Source organism: Rhinopithecus roxellana, chromosome 21 (genome assembly GCF_007565055.1).
Source record: "Rhinopithecus roxellana isolate Shanxi Qingling chromosome 21, ASM756505v1, whole genome shotgun sequence".
Classification (NCBI taxonomy): Eukaryota; Metazoa; Chordata; class Mammalia; order Primates; family Cercopithecidae; genus Rhinopithecus; species Rhinopithecus roxellana.
The window spans coordinates 65,418,405-65,437,380 of record NC_044569.1 but is presented as its reverse complement, the minus strand read 5'-3'; positions in this window follow the sequence as shown (position 1 = coordinate 65,437,380).

The following is an 18,976-nucleotide window of genomic DNA, read 5'->3' as shown; positions in this document are numbered from 1 at the left end:
CCTTAACTTTACAATACAATGTGAGCACAGCAGGCTATGCACAGTTGTTTAAATAAAGCACTACATTGGTAAAATGCAATATTTCACACGTCTTTTATATATTACCCAGAAATAACTATGTGTTTCATGTATCTACTAAATCTTCATGTAAAAAAAGCAAGAATCCTGAAATTTGAGTATCTCTTTAAGAAGTTATGTCACAAGGAGACCCTTTAAGAAAGGTGCAAACTTTTAGGAAAAGCAGAATTAATGCTATAGTAATAAGTTCTTCAATTATGAGTGAGAGAAAGCTATTGTGAATTAGTAGGTTTATCAATATTTGACATCCTTTAAAGGAAATGCATCTTGCTTTGTTTGCTTCAAGAGAGACAGTATGGTGGGGGTTAAGAACGTCTGACAAATTGTTCAGAGGTGCCAGTGCTGGCACTGGCACCTACAATCTATGTCACCTTAAAAAAGTTACCTATGGGTCAGGGTTTCCTTACCTGTAAAATGAGGTATTGGATGGTTCTTGAAGTTCCTTCTGTCTTGAATGTTCTGACTCCAAGATCCACATTCATCATGATGAATTTTCTAGTGTATGAATTACTTGCTGGATGTAGTTGCAATGCTTTTGGAAGCAACTGTGATATTCCCTACCATTCATTTATTCATAAAACATTATTAATTAATATATTCAAAGTATGCTGTAGGTATTAGAAACAGAAAATGAATAAAATACAGTCCCTGGTCCCAAGAAATATATATGTCATTTGATAGGAAGCAGCTGTGTAACAAAATAGTGCTATAAAGTGTTACAGATACTCTGTTAAAAGTCTGTACACAACATACAATACACAAGGGTTACACGCCAGGGAGAAATCAGTGCTACTTTTTGGTTAGGTACAGGGAGAGGTGACAGGAGAGGCTTTGTAGAGGAGGACATAATTGAATGATGTCTTAAAACACGAGGAGTTCACTAGAGAGCTAGTGGATGGTCAGGTGTAGGTGAGAGTAGAGAACTGAAGACTTGTTGTACCGAAACAACAATAAATTACAATTTTAGGTTCAAAAAAAAAAAAAAAAAGAACATTTGATGAATTAAATTGTACTTTGCATATAAACACCAGCGAATTGTGATTATTAATTAATGTGTTGCTCACCTCCAATATGTAGGAAGATGTTTGCAATGCAGAAAAAGTAAGAATTTATCCTTTTGAAGGCATTCAAACAAACAAAAAAGCTTTATATTTTGTAGCTAATTGCTTTTATTTATTTTTTTCTTCTCTAGTTCATGTAATGGATCAAAACATAAAACAGAAAGGCTCTCCTGTTTACCTCTATTTATTTATTTATATTTATTTTGAGACAGAGTCTCACTCTCTCACCCATACAGGCTGGAGTGCAGTGGCACGAACAAAGTTTATTGCAGCCTTGTCCTCCCAGGCGCAAGTTATCCTACTATCTGAGTCTTCCCGGTAGCTGGGAGTATAGGCACACACCACGCCACCCCACCTGGCTAATTTTTTGTTTTCTTTTGTTTTGTTTTATGTAGAGATGGGGCTTCATCATGTCACCCAGGCTGGTCTCGAACTCCTGAACTCAAGTTATTTGACCATCTCAGCCTCCCAAAATGATGGGATTACAGGCATGAGCCACTGTGCCCTATGTTTTAAAACTAAAGAATAACAAAAATAGATTGCATATTGCTGATACATACTTTTGCACCCTGCTATATCTATACCCGAAACTATGCTTTATCAAATCACGATTCCAGTAGAACAGATTATGACTGGTAGGTTAATGTTTGTCATTTAACAGCACGAAGTAAAACAGTGGGCCCTGACCCTGCAGCAAGTTGGCCATTAGCCACTGCAATTTCCTTGGGTTATTGGTATTGTATCATGACGTATATGATGACTTAACAGTTTGACATGCTTTGTACATTGTATTACCTTACCTGCTACTCACAGAAATGGCTCTTACATACCTACAAAGACTGTGTCTCCCTCAAACTATTGGAAGTCATAATGAATCTGTTATTCTTTGATATTTGTGTCAGTCCTTATGAGGGGATACTTGGCTGTGACATGGGCTCTAGTATCAGGGCTCCCATGTGCCCCTTGAGCTGCTTAGTTCCAGACTTTGTGTGATGCACGCACATGTTTTGCCTTCCAGACTGGATTATAAACTGCTCTGAGGGTAATAACCTTGTTTTACTGATTTTTCTGGAAAAAAAAAAGAAAAAAGAAAAAAAAAAACTGCCTCTTTGTTATCTTGGAGACTGATAGAAGGCTTCAGATACATATCAAATGATATTCCAGTGTTTGCTCTAGTAATGGCATAAACACACAGCATGTACCACTTCAATGTGAAACAAATTAGTGTTTCATATTCTTGTCACTGGGACATGCATTTTATTAATTAGCAGATTAGCTTGAAGTTAGCCAACCTTGAACTTGAATCTGGTTCTTCCCTGGGAGGGATGATAAAGAAGCACAGGATTGCTAGGGGACCTGTTTATAGTCCATGCCCAGTATTCCAAAAACCTTATCTCCTTGAGTCCTTGGAACAACCATGAAAAGTATGCCCAATATTTCCTTTTACAGGCGAGAGAACTAAGGCACAGATATGTTAATTCCCCAGGTTTCCACACGTGGTTAAGTGGCACAGCTGGGATGCATAGGTAGACATTTTCCAAAGCTTGTACACTACTCCTTCCCTATGTGCCACGATTCCTGTGTGCCCCGGTATGTGGTGTTAGCATCTCTGTACCTTGATTGTCCTATTTCTGAAAATGAAGATGTGATGGTTAATTTTGTGTGTCAGCTTGGCTAGGCTTTGGTGCTCAGTTGTTTAGACAAATACCAGTGTAGATGTTTCTGTGAACAGTGGATGTGGAGTTAAGTAAATTACCCTTCATAATGTGAGTGGGCCTAATCCAATCTGTTAAAGGCCATAAGAGGAAAGATCAAGATTCCCAGAAAAGAAAGGAATTTTGCCTCCACACTGCAACATAGAAATTCTGCCTGATTTTATAGCCTTCAGACTTGAGACTCCAACATCAACTCTTACTGTAATTTCTAGCCTGCTGGTCTGCCCTTAAGATTTCACAGTTGCAGTCTTTACAATTGCATGAGCCAGTTCCTTAAAATAAATCTCTCTCTGTCTTTCTGTTTCTGTCTCTCTCTATATGTACACATATACACACACACACACATACACACACACGCACACACATGCACACATATATTTGATTGGTTCTGTTTCTTTTTTCTGGAGAACAGTTTCTAACAAAGAAGCTACTTCATGCATTTAAAAAGCAATATTAAATGAGATAATTCACTTAAAAACACCTAGTATTCACTCAACAGAGTATCACCATGTGTTCCTCTACTACTATTTTTGTCTTTCCCTACCTTCCTCTTTAATTAAAAAAAATTTTTTTCTTTCTCTACCCTTTCCTTTGTAATAAAACATTCTTTAATGCATACAAATGTACCAACTGTATCAGCACGAATATTCTATTAAAAGTAGAGCAATATCGCATGACTATTAGTGCCTACAGTGACATTTACACATTTACTTTCACAAGCGAGTAATGATAATTCATATGCACCACATGGCTGTGAGTAATTGCTCCCTTCTGAAGATAAAGGTTAGAATAGTCTGTAGCCATCATAAGTTATTCACTGTGTGTGTAGACTTTCATAATATATATCCCACAATGTTGCTCTATTTTCATCTAGCTGTTTCTCATCTTTATGCGACACAGACTTTACATCGGAAAACATTTTATTATTGATTTCTTCATTAGATAAGTAGTATGGTGAATTTGACACTCAATTCACTTTTTCCTTTATAGCAAATTAGAAAACAGTTGGAGTTATGAAAGCCTATATTGAGAATGTGTCTAGGGATATATAAGATGAGAGAGAATAAGAGAAGGGGCAAGAGAGAGAGAAAAGGAAGGAGGAAAAGACAGATTGGAGAGGGCATCAAGAAGGCTTTTTACTCTTAAACTATTACCAGCTTCTAGTTAATGATACCTGATGTTGATGAAAAAAGTTGAGTTCTGTAAAATATTTGAAGATACTTATTCTGAGCCAAATACAAGTGACCATGGCCCTTGACACAGCCCTCAGGAGACCCCAACAACACGTATCCAAGGTTGTCAGGCCACACTAGGTTTTATTCTTTTTAGGAGAACATAAGACATCAATCAATACACGTAAGAAGTTCATTGGTTTGGTCCGGAAGGTGGTAGAGGGGGACTTCCAGATTATAGGCAGATTCAAAGATTTCCTGATTGGCAGTTGGAGGAAAGGGTTTATCTAAAGACCTGGAATCAATAGAAAGGAAATGTCTGGGTTAAGATAAGGGATTGTGGAGACCAAGGTTCTTATTATGCAGATGAAGCCTTTAGGTGGCAGGCTGCAGAGAATAGATTGTACATGTTTCTTATCAGACTTAAAAAGGGATCAGACTCTTAGTTGATTCTCCCCTGGATCAGGAAAAAGCCCTGGAAGAGGGAAAGGGGATTCTCTACATAATGTAGATTTTCTCCCACAAGAGACAACGTTGCAGGACTGTTTCAAGATAGGACAGAGAAACATGATGGGAGTTTAAATATTCTGATTTCCTTCTTTGTTGTGTGATGTTATGCCGGGGTCAGGTTGGAAAGTGAGCCACATTATAGAGTGTTAAATGAAACCCGTCTGATGAGACTTCATGGTTTGTAGGGTGAAACTGTCCAGGCCCCTTCGATAGGAATTTGTCAAGAAAAGAAAAAAGATCAGAGTTTAGTCCTCACTGAAATCTAATTTACAAGATGAACTAAATTTGCAATACTCTTGGGAAGACAGAATGTAGATAGGATTTATACCAAGGTGTGAACTGTAAGCAGCTTCAGAGGAGGAACTGTGTCTTGATCACTATTGTTAACTCAACTGTTAGCACATAACAGGTGCTTAATAAATATTTTGATTGAATAAATGATGCTAGAACCAATTCTGGAGACTGAATTTGATGAGTTAGGTAGGAGTGGCAGTGTAGCTGGGATTTGATGGCAGAGGTGGAGAAATTGATGGTGCAGGAAGAGGAAAGTTAACAGTGAGAGAAGCTTTGCAACAGAATAAGCAAAATTTACACGTTTTATCATCCTGTCAAGAACAGACCAGGATCTTGTCAAGTTTCTAATCTGCACTGAGTTCTTGGGCATTGTGATGGCTAATTTCATGAGTCAGCTTGGTTGGCCCTGGGGTTCCCAAATTAAACATTATTTCTGAGTATGTCCGTGAAGGTGTTTTTGGATGAGTTTAGCATTTGAATCCGTAAAGAAGATCTCCCTTCCCTAGGTGGTGTGCCGTCATCCAGACCATTGAGAGTTTGAATAGAAAGAAAGGAAGGGAAGGAGGTATTCTCCTTTCTTTCCTACCTCGCTGTGTGAGTTGGGACATCTCATCTCATCTCTGGTCTTTGGAATGGGGTTTACACTCCTGGCTTCCTTGGCTCTCAAGCCTTCTGACTTGAACTGAATTATGCCACCAGCTTTCCTGGGTCTACAGCTTGCAAGTGGCCAATCATGGGACTTCTCGGCTTCCATAATTGTGTTAGCCAATTTCTCATAATAAATCTTGCTCTCTCTTTATATACACACAATTGTGTCACTTAGTGATGGGATACATTCTGAAAATGCATTGTTAGGTGATTTCATAGTTGCGAGAACATCATAGTATGTAATTACACAAACCTAGATGGTGTACCCTGTTGTGTACCTAGGCTATATGATAGAGCTTGTTGATCCTAGGCTGTAAACCCATACAGACTGTTATTGTTGTGAATACTGTAGGCAGTTGAACACAACAGGAAGTATTTGTGTATCTAACCATATCTAAACATAGAAAAGGCACTGTGCAAATACAATACAAATGATTTTTAAAAAGTGGTACAGCCATCTGGGGCACTTATGAATGGAGATTGCAGGACTGGAAGTTGCTCTGGGTGAGTGAGCGAGGGAGCAGTGAGTGAAAGCGAAGGCCTAGGACATTGATGAACACTACTGTAGACTTCATAAGTGCTGTATACTTAGGCGACACTAAATCTAAGAAAAATAAAGTGATTGTGCTGTGATAGCTGCGATGTCACGTGGCAATAGGAAATGTTCAGCTTTATTATAGTCTGATAGACTACCTTCCTACCTGTGGTCTGTTGTTGACTGATACTGCATTATGTGGCACATGACTTTACACACACACACACGCACACACTGTGTTACTAGTTCTGGCTCTCTTTCTTAGGAGAATCCTGACTCTTACAGATATGTACTGCAGTGTTGAGTTGGCTACGCCGCCAGTCACAGTTGAACTAAGAGCATCCCCTGCATTCAGCCCAGGAGGCAGGGAACCTGTCAGGATGGCAGGAATCCAGTGACCACGCACCACTGCTTTCCTTGGCTGACGTCTTGCTCTAGTAGTGAATACAACATCCCTGCCATTGCTAATGCAATGTCTGTACTCACTGCTGCACGGCTATCCTGAAAGGGTTAATCAGCTTTCATAAGGAGCCTAATTTAGAACCTGGCAACAGCTTAGCCACTGAAAGAAATATGGCTCACTGCATGCCAGGTGATATAAATTAATGTTATATGTGATGAAATGTCCTTTTAGATATTATGTGTAATTTTGAGTATTAGGAAGTCCCAGTAGGCTATTTTTTTAGAAACCAATCTACAAGATTTCATCTTATATTCCTTCTTTTAAAAAAAAGCACTAGGAAAAGGTTATATGAATAGTCATATTTTTAACATAGCAGGTAGACTAAACATATAAAAAGTTATTAATAATAGACTGAAAATATCTATCACACAAATAACAGGCAAAAGGTTAGCATATATTACATAAAAAGCTCATACTTTTTCTTTGGTAAAAAAAAAATACAAAAAACACCCAATGAAATCCCCAAAGATTCTTGTAACAGGAGATATCATTTGTTAATATGCATATGGAAAAATGTTCAACTAAGCCACAAAGAAGTTACATTTAAGGCATCTATGAAATCACCTCAGATTCTAGTTATGTGATCCTGGAAAAATTGTTTAATCTCTCTGCTTCAGGTTTTTCATATGTTAAAGGGAGTAAAAATATGGCACAGGCATACTATGAGAATTTAATGTATTTTTATGCATGTATTAACTATACATGAAAAATGCTGAAATACTACTTGGTCCAGAATATGAATTGTTACACTTATTTATTATCATGATTATCCCAAAATTTTAAAAAATGATCACATCACATCCTATAAAACATGCTATGAAATGTTCACATGCATATCTTGCAGCTATTATGTAAATGGGAATAACTTTTTTGGAAATCAACCTGAAATGATGGTTTAAGAATTATAAACATTTATACTCTTAACACAATAATTTCAATTAAGGGTATTTACCCTAAGAAAACAAACTCAAAGAGAAAATTATAACTCCATGCACAGTTTATATATTCCTCATACTCCTAGAATGCTTAAAATGTTTTTCATATAAAGAAATATGATGCAGTTGTAGACAAACAATAATTATAAAGATGATTCAGCCAACCAAAAAAATTACTATGATAAAGCAAGAAATACAAAAAGGAAATAAAATGGTCCCTGTAACAAAGATAATTTTTTATGATTTTCCATTCCATTATTGGTAACTCTTTTTTTTTTTTTTTTTGAGACAGTGTCTCACTCTGTCACCCAGGCTGGAGTGCAGTGGCATGATCTCAGCTCACAGCAACCTCTGCATCCTGGGTTCAAGCAACTCTCCTGCCTCAGCCTCCTGAGTAGCTGCGATTTACATTTTTATATTTTTAGTAGAGACGAAGTTTTACTATGTTGGCCAGACTGGTTTTGAACTCCTGATTTCAAGTGATCCACCTGCCTTGCCTCCCAAAGTGCTGGGATTACAGGTGTGAGTCACCGTGCCTGGGCCAGTAACTCTTCTTTCTCTGTGTCCCACCCCATCATGTGGCTCCAGGATAGAGGGAAAGGCAGATGCTACTTTGGGAAGGAATAGGATTTTATTTCTTGGAGGACAGAAAAAGGAAACTAATTCCCTGCTTTTTCCATTCCTATGGAGACAGAGAAGGAGTTCCAGAAAGTGCAGCAACGAGGTATGCCTGTCATTACCTCCCCTCAGAGCAGAAATATTGCAGGGAGTGGGTATTATTAGATACCATTATTTTGCCTTGTGTTGGAAAAGAGCTTGACACATAATCTATGGGATGTTCAGTTCAACGAGGAGCTACTTAAAAGCTGTGACTGAGACCCAGGAAGGTGAGAGCTAAGATGGTGTCAAAAATACAGGAAAGTCGCCAAAAACAGGAGGCTTTCATGTCCTGCTCTCTATTTGGAACTTGGCGTGGTGGAAAATGGAGAAGTCTGTCATGCACAGCAAACTTACAGCAACACAGGGTAGCAGGATAAGCTTTGGTGACTGAGAGCCATGGAGCCACCATGAGCTCCCATTGGCATGGGATGGGGTCCAGGGTGAGGGAATATGCATTCTGAGCTGTGAGAGAGTAAGGATGTGGCTGAAAGTTGTGATGGTTCATTGTATGTGTCTGCTTCACTTTGTCACATGGTGCCCAGATTAAACATGATTTCTGGATGAGTCAGCAGGTGTTTCCAGATGAGGTCAGCATTTGAATCAGTGAATTCAGTACTGTAGATAGTCTCCTCCACGTGGGTGGACATCATCTAATCTGTTTGAGGGCCTGAATAGAAGAAAAAGTGGAGGAAGGAGGAATTCACTCCTTTTATTTCCCACCTGCCTGCTTGAGCTAGACATCAGTCCTCTCCTGCCCTTAAACTGGGATTACATCATCACCTCTTCTGGTTCTCAGGTCTTTGGTCTCAGACTGAAATGTATCACTGGCTTTCTAGGGTCTCAAGCTTGTGGATGAAACATGAGATTTAGCCTCCATAATCGCATGATAAATCTCTTTATACACACACATATGAATTGTTATATATCTATACATATCTGACATATACATATAAATATGCATAAATTTGTGTGTGTGTGTGTGTATACACATGAATTGTTATATATACATATATAGATCTACTGGTTAGAGACTTTCATGAGGAGTTTGCCTTGTGTTGTAAAAGATCTTGACACGTAATCTATGGGATGTTCAGTTCGATGAGGAGCTACTTAAAAGCTGTGACTGAGACCCAGGAAGATGAGAGCTAAGATGGTGTCAAAAATACAGGAAGGTTGCCCGTCTCTGTCTAAGGCAAAACAAGTCACAAATGCACTGCTTCTTGCTCAGTAGACACCAAAGTAACGGACATTGGTAGGCAGAATAATGACCTCTCTCAAGATGTCCTTTTCCTAATCCCTTGAACCTGTGAATATATTACCTTAGATGGCAAAAGGACTTTGCAGATGTGATGAAGTTAAGTATCTTGGGATGGAGATTGTCCTGGATTATCCTTATTGGTCCAGTGTAATCACAAGGGCCCTTAGAAAGGGGTAAGGGAGGCAGGAGTGTCAGAGTCACAGAAGGAGACTTGGTCATGGGACCAGAAGTCAGAATGATGTGGTTATGAGCCAAGGAATATAGGCATCTAAAAATGTGGAATGTGCCTTCTAGAATCTGGAAAAGGCAAGGGAACATTTTCTCCTATAAGATCATACAGAGACATTATTTTAAGCCACTAGATTTGTGGTACTTTGTTACAGCAGCAATAGGAAATTAATACAGGACCCACGGACTTGGTCTCTGCTGAAGGGAGGCCCAGGTCAGCCTCCCTTCATTGGAGCCCAATAGGGATGCAGTCAGTGTCCTGTGGATTTCCGGTCCAGAGTGTGCCCTGGCCCTGTGGGCTCATGGTGCTCTCATACGCCAGGCACCATCTTGGGGAGCAGTGGGATGGTGGAGGTGTAAATGGGGAGGACCTAAAAGTCAAAGAGTATTTCTCAGAAAGGTACTGACTGACTTTCATGAGACAGTTTAAACCCAAACAGGCATAAATGTTCCATGATGATCAAGCTTAAACTTTTCTTCCTACTACTTAGTTGGAGGGAGCTCACAGGAAAATAGATACTTCTAGAATTAACCTGAGGCAGGGTAGGTAGCTACTCGGCTGTGAATCTGTGCAATGCTCACAAGTAGAAATAATGTTAACACCAAATTTCTGTCATGTGGCAGGCACCATCCCAAGCACTTTATATTTATTATCTAATTAAATGCTCATAACAATACTGTGAAGAAGGTACTAAAATTACCTTCATTTTTACAGATGCGGAAACTCAGGTATCAAGAAATTAAACAATTTGCCAAGGATCTCATGGTTTTTCAGTTGCAGAGCCAACATTTGGACATAAACAAGCCTGAAACAAAATACAGAGAAATGAAAACAGCTTGATTTATTCTGTTGGCAGGATTATAGATTTGTTCTTTTTGTTTTAATTTTTGTTAATGGCAAAATAAACCCCATGATTGCACTTTTTTATATTTAACATTGGCAATTTCCAATCTGTGAACAAATTGTATTCTGAAATTATCAGCCAGGGGAGTTTGAAAAGCATGTGGTTTGCACAGAGACTGCTGTATTTGAATCTCTCTCATTTTTTAGAGATGTTAAATTGGGAAACTTAATCATTATGAATCTCAAATTTTTTATTTATAAAGTGAAGATAATAATACCTGTATGGAAGATGTTTTTTGAATACATGCCTGAAACGTAGTCACTCAACAAATGCACTTCCCTTTCCTCCAAAAAATCTTTATTTTGATAGTCTTCAAAACAAACAACCTAATTTCCTATTTAAAACAATAAATTTCCCAGTGGTGGATATGTATTTCAAGACATCATGCTATATACCTTGAATATATAAAATAAAAAATTGCACTTCAGCCAATACATCTGTGTCGTTCATGATTCACCAGAAAGATTACACTAGGAATGTTATTTCAACTCTTCACACCTCATAGTCCTAGTATTGCTTCCACAGGATAATGAAACTTCAGTTACCACTTGATGCAACAAGGTTAAGTGGTGTAAGGCCCAGAAGTGAGAATGCTTTCTGCTCTCCTGTTTTCACTGCCCAATAGCTTGGCAATGAGCTCTATGTTAATATTGTTAAAAACATACTGCCGCTGGTGAGTAGGGAGTGGGAATGGAGAACGAAGAGGGATGTAGGAGAGAGCATTTTCAAAAAGGGGTTGGGTAGATATTAAATATTACTGGGCAATTTTAGTAAACTCTCTGCAGTTGTGGCTACACTAGAGAAGATAAATATTCTTGTGGTTTCATCATGACTGAAGGATCACTGTTTCCGTCAGGCCCTAGAGTTGCCTGTCTGTTTCCCATGGGTACGGAAGTCATTCATAAAATAGAGCACTTAAAGTGGCTTCTTACGGACAGTGCAATGTACAAAGCCTTTCTCCAAGCTTATAGGTACCATGTATGCATTTACCTGTGAGAACCTACTCTGCGGTTAAGGATACTTCACTGAGTAGCAACATGGACATAATTACTTAATTAAGACATTGTTTCCCGTGGAGTGTTTTATCTGTGTTACACCCCCAAACTGCTCTGTTTTGAATGATATAAAAAAGGTGTATTGGGTTGAGAGGCTAGGAAAAAGAAAGATAAAATCATCAAGTGAATAAATAAATGCATTCAACTATAAGGCCAGCCATGAAAACTGAGCTAAATTAAAAAGCATGAGAAAGGTAAGAAGCATGCTGTTAGATGTGATCTGAAAAAGAGATAGAGGGTACATGGTGTACTAATCAATCATGCTGTCTCAAGCAGTCCTCCAGCAACGAATTCCAATATTTTTGCCCTAAGGTCATTGCCATGATTTCATAAAGGAAAGAAGGTAAACAGATCTTTTCTGTTACTTCTGTTACTTTAAAAGAAAAAAAAAAAAAAAGAAACATGCAAGAATGTTTTTATTTCCCTGCCACCAATGGATCTATAAGGGTCTGTTACTTTTCAAAAATCTTAGGTTGACATCATCAAATGAGTTTTTCTTTTTCTTTCTTTCATTTTCCAGGGTAGAGAACCAAGTTCCTGTATTTGTACTGTTGCCTTTATCACTGATTACATTCCTTCAGTCGAACAGCTTATTCACATGAAACCATAAGGCATGAAATAAAGAATATCCCACTTTTCATGCTTCTCATCTTCAGTGAAACCATGACAAAAATAATGAAGACAAGACTAATAGAAAAAAACACTAGGAAGCTAGTTTTAATCATTTGAGACATCAGTGCTCTCTCCCATTTTTTGCTCAAAGCTTCCTTTAAGATGACCGCTTTAGTAAATCCTGGACAGCTGGCATTCGGGTTGATTACATAATAGTTTGGGGGACACAGCTACAGAATTATAGCATTAGAATTTAGCAGGCTTAACGCAGAAAAGTAAATCATCAGCAGGAGTCCGTGAGTTGTGGATGAAACTTGTTCTGTGCACACAAACAGGTCTCAAATGTTGGAGGGCACGGAGCAACCTCCTATCAAGAAGATTAGCACCTAGAGGTTATATGAAAAATTTTAGTGAGCCCTGGATTAACTCTAAGCCTCAGTGTTTAACGGCTTGATGGAATGCAGCAATTTTCTACTGTATCAGCCAGGCCATACCGAATGACACAGCTGACAATAAACCCAAGGAATCACCAGCTCACATCAGGGTCCTCTCAGGAAACTTTGCCTTTACAGACTGGCATTGTTGGGGTAAATGTGAGAACACACAAGTTAACAAGGGCAACAGACACAAGAAACTAGGACAGGGTGTACTGAGGGGGAAATTCTAAAGCACAAAGAACTTATTTAGTCATCTTTAATTGCTTTTCAGTCAAAATATGATTTTTACGCTGAATATTTTATTTATTTTTTTTGCAACGGAGTCTCGCTCTATCATCCAGGATGGAGTGCAGTAACACAATCTTGGCTTACTGCAGCCTCCATCTCCCAGGTTCACGGGATTCTCCTGCCTCAGCTTCCCTAGTAGCTGGGACTACAGGCAAGCACCACCACACCTGGTCAATTTTTGTATTTTTAGTAGAGACAGGGTTTCGCCATGTTGACAAAGCTGGTCCCGAACTCCTGGCCTCAAGTGATCTGCCCGCCTCACCCTCCAAAGTGCTGGGATTACAGGCATGAGCCACTGAGCCCCGCCTACACTGAATATTTTATAAATGATACACCCATTTGGGCAGAAATTACTTTTGGCACATTGTATGTATATGTGATCTCGTTAACAAGAAGTGATGAGTAAATAAAGACAGTATGTAAGGACTACAACTTTGAGTTATTTTATTTCAAAGAATTATGTCCCTGAGCACCTAAAAACAAGGGCTGGGGTGAGTGTACACAGTTTAAATGCATCTGGATAAAATTCAAACTGCCCCCACCCCGGCCGTTTAATCTGCACGTGGCATCAAACATCTGAATATCTGGAAGAGTTGGTTCTTTTTTTTCCCAGATATTTTGAGGCTTCTGAGCACAGAGAATCAAGTTAACAGGAAGTATAGAATGAGATAGGTAAAGAGTGATTGCACCTAAAGAACTTTTTAACTTAAAGGGAGGAGATTAATGATGCTAAATTTAGGATCTGGGGTAGAAATGCCATGAAGGCAGCTTCATCTCCTTTTTTCTTTAGCTGCATTTGAGATCCTTATGAGCTCAGAGAGTTCTTTTACTAACTACTGGGAAGTCATGTTTGTTGAGTGGGCAAATAGTTATGCAAATGGTTGAAGATAGCCACAAGACTGTTTTAAAAGGATTCCTAGTTTTAAAAAGCCACATAGGCATTGCAAGGGAATATTTCTTTCAAACAGGGCTTTTGCTGTTCTTTTCTTTCATATTGTATTCATTTGAGTTAGCAATAAAAAGATGGGAGAAATGACAAAACAATCCTTAGAAATGCCTCTGACTAAGAAAATGATAACCGAGATAAATCAGCAGCAAAACTTTTGTATTGGGGTGTCAATGCAGAATGAATAAGCTTTCCAGAAAGTTCTTGGAGTATGGCTAAGCACTTGGTGCTGGGCTCAAGGCTAGGCCATGCTGATGCTGTGAATTCTCCATGGCTCCAGACAGACAGGTTGAGATAACATAAGTTGCCCATATGCCTAGAAGAGCCTGAGACATGAACCTGGGGGCCAGGAGGGAGCCATGAGTCCATGCCTAGGGTGCTAAGTGCCACATCCCCACTTCCTTCCATAAGAAAAGTGGTGACAGGCCAGGTGCAGTGAGTGACTCCTATAATCCCAACACTTTGGTAGACCAAGGTGGTAGGATCACTGGAGCCCAAGAGGTGGGATCACTGGATCCCAGGAGTTTGAGACTAGCCTGGGAAACATAGTAAGACCTCGTCTCTCAAAACACATTTTTTTTTTTTTTTTTATTGAATGGGAATGGAGATCCATGCCTGTGGTCCCAGCTACTTCGGAGGCTGAGGCGGGTAGATTGCTTGAGCTCAGCTGTTCGAGGCTGCAGTGAGCTAAGATGGTGCCACTGAAGTCCAGCCTGGGTGACAAAGCAAGACTCTGTCTTTAAAAAAGAAAAAAAAAAAAAAAAGAAACGAAAAAAGAAAAAAAGTGGAAAATGGTTAAGATTAGTTTGGGGGACAAGGAAGTGTGAAAGGATTGAGTTGAAGGAACTCTGATAAAATCCATACTGCATTTCTTACCCTGCCGTGACCACTTTTATCTCCCTGATTATTCCCTTATCCCACAGGATGCCTATTTCTTCTTTTATAATAATAATAATAATAATGTAGGCAATGAATGATATGGACCCTGAAAACTTCACATAAGAAACTTCTCAAAAGCTCCACTGTGTCATAAAATGAACTCAAATCACACCAAAGCATTACATTAGGAAACCAAATTAGAAGAAAATGTAAGATTTATCTATTCCTTCATATAGCGTTTTCTTGAAACTTGTGTGTGAGTGTCAGTTTGGAATAGGCTTGACCACAAGTCCAGTGGTGTGAGAAGCAAGGATAAGGGGAATGCAAGTCTAGAAAGCATAGAGATGGCATTAATACCTGCAAGCAGAACCGGTAAAAACATGGAGGCAGGTGAAAACTTTTATTTGTACTGTATATATTGTAGCATCTGTTGTTTGAAGATGCATTCAGGAATTAAGATTTAAAACACTCAAAAAAGCAACTCCAAAAGATCCAGATGGGTAGATTAAATTTCAAGATTTGGTAGCAAAATATTCTGATCATTAATGTTACCAACTGAGGAAAACTTTTAATTTCTTAAGCTGAAAGATGAGCAAAATCTACAGCTGCAGTTTCCCCAACTGCACTAAAAGTGCAACATATTGAGCATGGCCTGCTATCATCGCATTATTACATCAGTTCTCCAGGTAATTACTCTGATGGAGCATCACCAAATGAGCAGATTTTCCTCTCTCTAAATCTTTAGGAATACCTTAAATGCTTCGGGGTAGGTAGGTTTTATTTAATTAATTAATTATTATTTTTTACTACTGATTAATATAATAAGGATGATTAATCAAAAACAATATTCATTTATTCGGGTTTTTTTTCTTTTTTTCCATTATATCTTTATTAGCACTGCTAAGTCAGATAAATGATAAAAGTATAAATGATCTGTTTAATAAGGTCAATTTAATGTCTATGTTTTCCATTTTGTATTGTATAGAGAATATATCCTTCTCTTCCAATTCTTTTTGCTTATATATATACTTTAAATTCTAGGGTACATGTGCACAATATGCAGGTTTGTTACATATGTATACATGTGCCATGTTGGTGTGCTGCACCCATTAACTCGTCATTTACATTAGGTATATCTCCTAATACTATCCCTCCCCCCTCCCCCCTCCCCACAATAGGACCCGGTGTGTGATGTTCCCCTTCCTGTGTCCAGGTGATCTCATTGTTCAATTCCCACCTATAAGTGAGAACATGTGGTGTTTGGTTTTCTGTTCTTGTGATAGTTTGCTGAGAATGATGGTTTCCAGCTGCATCCATGTCCCTACAAAAGACACGAACTCATCCTTTTTTATGGCTGCATAGTATTCCACGGTGTATATGTGCCACATTTTCTGAGTGCAGTCTGTCACTGATGGACATATGGGTTGATTCCAAGTCTTTGCTATTGTGAATAGTGCCACAATAAACATACATGTGCATGTGTCATAGAGCAGCATGACTTATAATCCTTCGGGTATATCCCCAGTAATGGGATGGCTGGGTCAAATGGTATTTCTAGTTCTAGATCCTTGAGGAATTGCCACACTGTTTTCCACAATGGTTGAACTAGTTTACAATCCCACCAACAGTGTAAAAGTGTTCCTATTTCTCCACATCCTCTCCAGCACCTGATGTTTCCTGATTTCTTAATGATTGCCATTCTAACTGGTGTGAGATGGTATCACATTGTGGTTTTGATTCACATTTCTCTGATGGTGAGTGATGATGAGCATTTTTTCATGTGTCTGTTGGCTGTATGAATGTCTTCTTTTGAGAAATGTCTGTTCATATCCTTTGCCCACTGTTTTGATGGGGTTATTTGTTTTCTTCTTGTAAATTTGATTGAGTTCTTTATAGGTTCTGGATATTAGCCCTTTGTCAGATGAGTAGATTGCAAAAATTTTCTCCCATTCTGGAGGTTGCCTGTTCACTCTGATGGTAGTTTCTTTTGCTGTGCAGAAGCTCTTTACTTTAATTAGATCCCATTTGTCAATTTTGGCTTTTATTGCCATTGCTTTTGGTGTTTTAGACATGAAGTCCTTGCCCATGCCTATGTCCTGAATGGTATTGCCTAGGTTTTCTTCTAGGGTTTTTATGATATTAGGTCTAACATTTAAGTCTCTAATCCATCTTGAATTAACTTTCGTATAAGGAGTAAGGAAAGGATCCAGTTTCAGCTTTCTACTTATGGCTAGCCAATTTTCCCAACACCATTTATTAAATAGGGAAACCTTTCCCCATTTCTTGTTTTTGTCAGGTTTGTCAAAGATCAGTTGGCTGTAGATGTGTGGTATTATTTCTGAGGACTCTGTTCTGTTCCATTGGTCTATATCTCTGTTTTGGTACCAGGACCATGCTGTTTTGGTTACTGTAGCCTTGTAGTATAGTTTGAAGTCAGGTAGCGTGATGCCTCCAGCTTTGTTCTTTTGGCTTAGGATTGTCTTGGCAATGCAGGGTCTGTTTTGGTTCCATATGAACTTGAAAGCAGTTTTTTCCAATGCTGTGAAGAAAGTCACTGGTAGCTTAATGGGGATGGCATTGAATCTATAAATTACCTTGGATAGTATGGCCATTTTCACAGTATTGATTCTTCCTATCCATGAGCATGGTATGTTCTTCCATTTGTTTGTGTCCTCTTTGATTTCACTGAGCAGTGGTTTGTAGTTCTCCTTGAAGAGGTCCTTTACATCCCTTGTAAGTTGGATTCCTAGGTATTTTATTCTCTTTGAAGCTATTGTGAATGGGAGTTCATTCATGATTTGGCTCTCTGTTTGTCTGTTACTTGTGTATAAGAGTGCTTGTGACTTTTGCACATTGATTTTGTATCCTGAGACTTTGCGGAAGTTGCTTATCAGCTTAAGGAGATTCGGGGCTGAGACGATGGGGTTTTCTAAATATACAATCATGTCATCTGCAAACAGGGACAATTTGACTTCCTGTTTTCCTTACTGAATACCCTTTATTTCTTTCTCTTGCCTGATTGCCCTAGCCAGAACTTCCAACACTATGTTGAATAGGAGTGGTGAGAGGGGACATCCCTGTCTTGTGCCAGTTTTCAGAGGGAATGCTTCCAGTTTTTGCCCATTCAGTATGATATTGGCTGTGGTTTTGTCATAAATACCTCTTATTATTTTGAGATACGTTCTATCAATACTGAATTTATTGAGCGTTTTTAGCATGAAGGGCTGTTGAATTTTGTCAAAGGCCTTTTCGGCATCTATTGAGATAATCATGTGGTTTTTGTCTTTGGTTCTGTTTATATGCTGATTACATTTATTGATTTGCGTATGTTGAACCAGTCTTGCATCCCAGGGATGAAGCCCACTTGATAATGGTGGATAAGCTTTTTGATGTGCTGCTGGATTCGGTTTGCCAGTATTTTATTGAGGATTTTTGCATCAGTGTTCATCAGGGATATTGGTCTAAAATTCTCTTTTTTTTGTTATGTCTCTGTCAGGCTTTGGTATCAGGATGATGTTGGCCTTGTAAAATGAGTTAGGGAGGATTCCCTCTTTTTCAATTGATTGGAATAGTTTCAGAAGGAATGGTACCAACTCTTCCTTGTACCTCTGGTAGAATTCGGCTGTGAATCCGTCTTGTCCTGGACTTTTTTTGGTTGGTAGTCTTTTAATTATTGCCTCAATTTCAGAGCCTGCTATTGGTCTATTCAGGGATTCAGCTTCTTCCTGGTTTAGTCTTGGGAGAGTGTTAAGTGTCCAGGAAATTATCCATTTTTTCTAGGTTTTCTGGTTTATTTGCGTAGAGGTGTTTATAGTATTCTCTGATGGTAGTTTGTATTTCTGTGGAGTTGGTGGTGATATCCCCTTTATTATTTTTTATTTCGTCTATTTGATTCTTCTCTCTTTTCTTCTTTATTAGTCTTGCTAGCGGTCTGTCAATACTGTTGATCTTTTCAGAAAACCAACTCCTGGATTCATTGATTTTTTGGAGGGTTTTTGTGTCTCTATCTCCTTCAGTTCTGCTCTGATCTTAGTTATTTCTTGCCTTCTGCTAGCTTTGAATGTGTTTGCTCTTGCTTCTCTAGTTCTTTTAATTGTGATGTTAGGGGGTCAATTTTAGAACTTTCCTGCTTTCTCTTGTGGGCATTTAGTGCTATAAATTTCCCTCTACACACTGCTTTAAATGTGTCCCAGACATTCTGGTATGTTGTATCTTTGTTCTCATTGGTTTCAAAGAACATCTTTATTTCTGCCTTCATTTCGTTATGTACCCAGTAGTCATTCAGGAGCAGGTTGTT